General features: G+C 35.6%; 1 long non-coding RNA gene across 1 annotated transcript; it reads right to left on the bottom strand.

Annotated features, from left to right (window-relative positions):
- Nucleotides 1-282: 282 nt before the first annotated feature.
- On the bottom strand, nucleotides 283-2,068 carry LOC123652596. The gene is made up of 2 exons (XR_006742025.1): nucleotides 1,833-2,068; nucleotides 283-460 (listed from the first exon to the last, which is right to left on the bottom strand). It is a non-coding gene; the product is annotated as an uncharacterized LOC123652596 (long non-coding RNA).
- Between the last annotated feature and the right edge of the window lie 4,130 nt (nucleotides 2,069-6,198).

Raw genomic sequence — 6,198 nt, 5'->3', positions numbered from 1 at the left:
ACTTGCCTAATATGTCAGCATGGTGTACTCAGCCTTGTGCTTCAGCTCCACCAAGAGCTCTATCTAATTTGTGAACACAGAGTTGCACACCTAGTTTTAGGGTTGGCATAATGAGGTTTAGATTTCACTGCCTATCCTTAGATAAGCATGTGAGCACAAGTTCAAGGTTAAGTAATAACAGGAAACTAATGCAAATTCTATTTTGTTTGTATTCCAGCCACCTGACTCAATGATGTTTCTATTTGTGCCTTTCTGGATTATTCCTGTTTGAACATTGCCCACTTTCTTGCTTGCCTCACTCTCCTGTGATGATGGTTTTTTCCCCTGAAATAGGCTGACTCTGTTTTACTTGTTATTGAAACCTCCCCTCCCCCTCTTGGCCCTGTAGGGATTATGTCCTCATCATTCAAGGGCTGCTTTGAGGTCTTTTCTTTAAGGGACGCTCCAGCAGTCTTGGTTTCTTCATGGAAAGAAATTGATCAATAGAAAAAAAAATAATAAAGTTAACATTAGTGATATTACTTGGCTTTTTCATTGATTTCTCCTCATAAGCATTGATTAACTGACATTGTCTATAATTAAAAATATAAAAACTGCAGCAGAGAAAGATGAACTAACTCACCAATAGCACACATTTATTTATCTTGTTATACCATAATAGTTTCTTATTACTGATGCAGAATCTATTTCTTAAACGTGAAATTACTTCTTTGCTCAGCTATTCTTTTTGGAGCAAGACAGATTGGGCTTGCATTTACTTCACTTTAGCTGTATATCTTTATTAACATGATTTTTTTGTTAATATTGTTTCATGCCTGCTTTACATTGAAATATAAGAAATTATCTCAAATTTTCAATAGTAAGATTCATACCATCACCAAAGGATCATTAATATTTGTTTATACTATTTTCTACCTTAAATTCTTCCACTTGAGTCAAATACTCAAAAGGTTACTAGAAATTCATTCTTTGTGTAATGTTACCAATATATGGGTTAGATTCCTTTGTTTCAGTTTGATTGACTTGAATACAATGATTATCAATATAGAAAATTATAAATCATACACTAAGAGCTATCAGAATACATTCTATTAAAACATTTTTTCTAATTATGATAATATTTGAATCTAGCTGTTCCTGTTACCTAGTTCTCATTTCTCTATTTGCCTTTGTACCTGGCTATCTTCAACTCACTATTGTTTGTTCAAATAAAAATAGGTATTTTTAGGAGCAGTTTGAAACCTAGGTTCATGTTGCCTTCTCCTAGTGATGACCTATATTTGCTGCTGTGAGCATTCATCCACATATTATGTAATGTTATACAACATCCTTTAAAGTATATTCTGACTATATTCAGAATACATGCAATATGCTGACTTTCAAATTATTGTTATTACTATCATTATTGATTTTTTTTCTTCACCCAAAAGGCTGGTATAGTATATAGGAAATTATATCAGTATTTTAATTAAAAATCAGTATTAAAGCATGAAATTATTCTTCTCAATGTTCCCTATATAACTAAAAGAAAAAAATATTGAAAACACTGTATTTATCATTTAAATGTATATCAACAATTATTAAATTAAAAATGAAAGAAAACATAATAAATTAAAATGCTAAACATTTTATCTGCTGAGTGACTGGTGCAGCTGAATTCTCTCTAGCACTATCTTCAGAAGTACCAACTCTCCCAGGACCTACACCATAGCTTACAAGGACTTTGGGATATAAAACCCATTTGAACAACTTGATAACAATAAAAATAAACCAAACCCAAATTAGAGCTTTAGAAAACTTTCCTCTCTTGGTTAATAAATATTTTCACTTACCAAATATGATGCTATTTTTATAACAGCATTAAACAGCCTTATTTTTCATTACTCCTTAACATCTGGAAGTGGTATGAAAATATAATATGCTAGGAGGACTCCCAATATCAGGAAGTAAAAGGATTATCCCCCATATTATAACGTATCATATCTTTAACAAGACTATTACGTTACTTCAATTCTGCAACTAAATAGACTTTGGGCAAGTCCCATTCAAATGATTATCTGATTTTGCAGTCACATCGTTTCCTCAGAAGCACACCAGATTTTCTTTTCTTTTCTTTTTTTTTTTAAATATATATTTTATTGATTTTTTTTCAGAGAGGAAAGGAGAGGGATAGAGAGCTAGAAACATCGATGAGAGAGAATCATCGACCTGCTGCCTCTTGCACACCTCCTACTGGGGATGTGCCTGCAACCAATGTACATGCCCTTGCCCGGAATCGAACCTGAGCCAAACCAGTTTCGGCAACATACCAGATTTTCATGTGACAAGTATCAACAGGTAGAGTTGCTGATAAAAGTGCAAGTTCCAGTGCGTGCTTTGTAACACAAATCACTCTCCCCAGGCAGGTTCTATTAAATCTGCCGACAAGATTGCATCGTTAATCACTGGACAAATATTTGTGGAACAGCTACTTGGAGAAAAGTCTATTTATTTTCAGAATTTGGAAAATATAGTAGAGCACATTGCCCTTAGAGGAGAGGAAAGAAAAAGAATTCAAACATGTTTTTTTTTTTTACATATTTTTACTGATATGTCTTTATTTTCCTTATATCTTTAATAAAAGCCAAATAATCAAATGCCATTGATTATCTTAGGAGCTATGTAGTGAATGGAGTCATTTGGAATGAATCATGGAAAACTTTGCTGCAAAGGTAACTTTGAATCAAGTCTTAGAAAATTAATTGTTTGATAGACTGGAAAAGGACAAAGGACCTTGCAAAATAAAAGGCATGGAAATAAAAATTTGTAAGTCCAATTTTTAAAGTGCATTTCTCAGCTTAATATATAACTTCTTGCTCTTTTGAAAATCCATCCTGGTTAATCTGTATATAACCTCTATTCACATGATGTTGAGTAACTCCACTGAATCATATCAGAAATGGAAATGTTTTAGGTGTGTTATTAAGCTAATTTTGCTGACTTTAAGGTGAGGTGTGTGTGTGTGTGTGTGTGTGTGTGTGTGTGTGTGTGTGTGTGTAACTATTCTTTCAAGGAACACAGGGAAAAGAATTTAGATATCCACCTTTTTCTGTATTTACAAGAGAATTTCTGCATGGAGAGTAGATGGTATAAAAGTAAAAATTTCAGTCACAGCAGTACTGGCCCTGAGAGAATACAAACTTAATGCTGTGCTTTACTAGAACTCTCTTGTTACATGCTCTTAGAGAGCCACACACTTTACGTAACTGTGACCCGAATCCAACTGAAGGTTCTTCTGTAACTAATGATCTATGGGGCTTGTTTTAACCTATTGTATACAGATATATGGAGTCATCGGTGTGCTGCACCAGCACAGCCAAGGGTCCGTCAAGCCTGAGGGAGGGCTGGCGAAGGATGAAGAAAAGACAGACAAAGATAGTAAGCTGGATCTAGGTGGATCTTCTGTGCCTGGCTGAGGCCACAGAACAGATCCAGACTGCAAGCTGAGCCTTTATTTTACAGTCCAAGGTAAACAAGGTAATTTACAATGTCTTTTCACTTGTTTTGGCAGCACTTGCTGCACCTCCCACAGTCCATTAGCTACCCAGGAAAGATCTAGGGAGTGTCACAAGATCAAGCTTAATTATGCTAAGAGGACTGTGCCCTTTAAACTGGGACTTTTTTTGGCTTTGCCAACAGATCAGTCCGAGGCTTAACCCTATAACCGCTCCCTACACATTGGTACTATTTGGAGAGCTGCTTTTCGATTCCTAATTATTACAGCCAATAACGGACCAGACCCAGGCACTTTTTAATATTTATAAATGTCTTTTCCTCCTCAGGAAATGACTCAATGAACTTCTTGTCTACCTGGTAATTAGCTCAGAATTAGCTAGATAATAGATAGATGATAGATGATAGATGGATGATAGATAGATGATAGATAAAAATATAGATAGATATAGATAAATACAATATATAGTTTTTGCTTTATAATTTGACTATAGGTAGAAGGTATTGGATAGAAATAAATGGCAGTTTAAGGCCCATGGGAAAATGTCACATTTCTTTCTATTCTTTCACTCATTTATTTTTGCCTTGTTCAACACAAATTATATATATATATATATATAATTTAAAGAACATAAAATTAATAAGTCACAGTAATAAATAGAAGAGAAATGTATGCATTAAATAACTTACAATTTTATTTCTCAGTTATACTTCAATAAAGCTCGGGGGGGAAAGACTATTTTATAAACTATAACATTTTTCAATATAAATGCTGCCTCTCCCACAGGGCAGAAAGTTTTGTTGCTGCTGCTAAGTTTGGTTCCTCATGGAGCTGCGGTGAGTTCTCCCCAGTGCCCTCCTCTCCTGCTCATAAAAGTGTTCCTTTCTAAGAGAGGCAGAGGAGGAAGTGCTGATGTGCTTCTGTCACTCTTCTTCAGCAGCCGCTCTTCTCCCCAGATTACACCATATTCACCTGTCGTGTGTGTGTGTGTGTGTGTGTGTGTGTGCATTTTCAAAATATTGCAGTTTTGAGCAGGTTGTCTTTTTGATGCATTTCACTGTGTGAGCTGGAAGCCCTAGTGAATTCTGTCTAACCAACCTCTACCTTTCATTTACATAGTCCCAAGAAGAAAGAAGAGAGAGAAATTCAAAAGCTCTATGAAGAAAGAATGCTAGGATCAGTGGACTTCAGCTGGGATTGGAGCAGGTTGCACTCTGGCATTCATCACTTTGAGGCCAGTTCAATTCCAATGTAATCAAAAGTTTGCCGTGTGCTAGAAATAGAGAATCTGGAGTTCTGAAAAAGACCAATGTAAAAAAAGCAAAGCCTGTCCTCTATTCAATCACAGCCTATGTAATGAGGTGATTATTATTTAAAAACCAGAATAAGGCTGCATTATGCTTCTCATTTAATAGATGTTATCATTGAAACTTACCTGTATGATTCACTACTTGTATGATCAACAGGAAATTTCTTATATTATTCTTGATGCAATAATTTCATTTATAATAAAGGCATATTAACTCATATTGAATGGGGTCATTTGGATTTAACTACTAGGTTTCCAATAAATGGTAATGTTGTAATTGCTACTCTTAACACTATATACTATATTATTATTAACATGACAGTGAGAAAGAACACTATATTTATGCCTGGATGGATCTGACTTAATCCATTACCCATTTAAAAAAATATCTACTCCTTTGCCGAAACCGGTTTGGCTCAGTGGATAGAGCATCGGCCTGGGAACTGAAAGGTCCCTGATTTGATTCCGGTCAAAGGCATGCACCTTGGTTGCAGGCACATCCCCAGTAGGGGGTATGCAAGAGGCAGCTGGTCGATGATTCTCTCTCATTGATGTTTCTAACTCTCTCTCTCTCTCTCTTCCTCTCTGTAAAAAAATCAATAAAATAAATATATATATATTAAAAAAAAAAATCTACTCCTTGGTGTTGCCTAAACTGGTGGATTGAACTATGAAGAGGGACAATTTAATGCACAAGCCCTAGGAACTATTCCTGCAAACCAGGTGGCCTTATAGAAAAGGCCAAGATTGTGCAGTGCAGTGAGTGGAGTTGAATAAAGGCATAGTGCCCATGGGAACCAAAACTCCCTGCTCCTTGATTGCGGATGGATTATTAGTCCATTAAAAATAGATAAAAGGCACCAGGTCTTCTAAGTGAAAGTTTTTGAATTAAAGACATAAAGCTTTTACACAAATATGAAAACAATTCCTCCTTCCCCACCCCGCTGTCCACCTGGATCACACTGCTTCTTTTAGATAATGCACAGTACATAAGATTATGCAAGATGTACTTCCATCCAAGAATGAATTGATGGGAAAGTTTTCCTCCTCACCCGTGAGCAAAGGTGGAGTACAGAGAAGCATGTTGCCTAGGGGAAAGAATGTTCCCTTTACAAGGATCTGTGTACTAGAGAACAAATGAGGACTAAAAATAGAGACATGCCAAGCCTTCCTACACTACACTGTAAGAATACTGACATAAAAGTTTGTTGGTAAACCAAATTCTCAACTTTTTTTTTTTCTTCTGAATTCAGTCTCACTTAGATTCACAGAAACTTTCACACAGGCAGGACATATGTGGCTTCCCATGTTGCAGGTATGAATAAGTTCCCAAAATGTTTGGCATTTAGAATTTAAATTATATCTAAAACCTAGGATTCTATTTTCTGTGAACCAA

Source organism: Pipistrellus kuhlii, unplaced genomic scaffold (genome assembly GCF_014108245.1).
Source record: "Pipistrellus kuhlii isolate mPipKuh1 unplaced genomic scaffold, mPipKuh1.p scaffold_m20_p_2, whole genome shotgun sequence".
NCBI classification, from domain to species: Eukaryota; Metazoa; Chordata; class Mammalia; order Chiroptera; family Vespertilionidae; genus Pipistrellus; species Pipistrellus kuhlii.
Note: the sequence above shows the minus strand (reverse complement) of the source record. Positions and strands in the feature narration are given on the sequence as shown.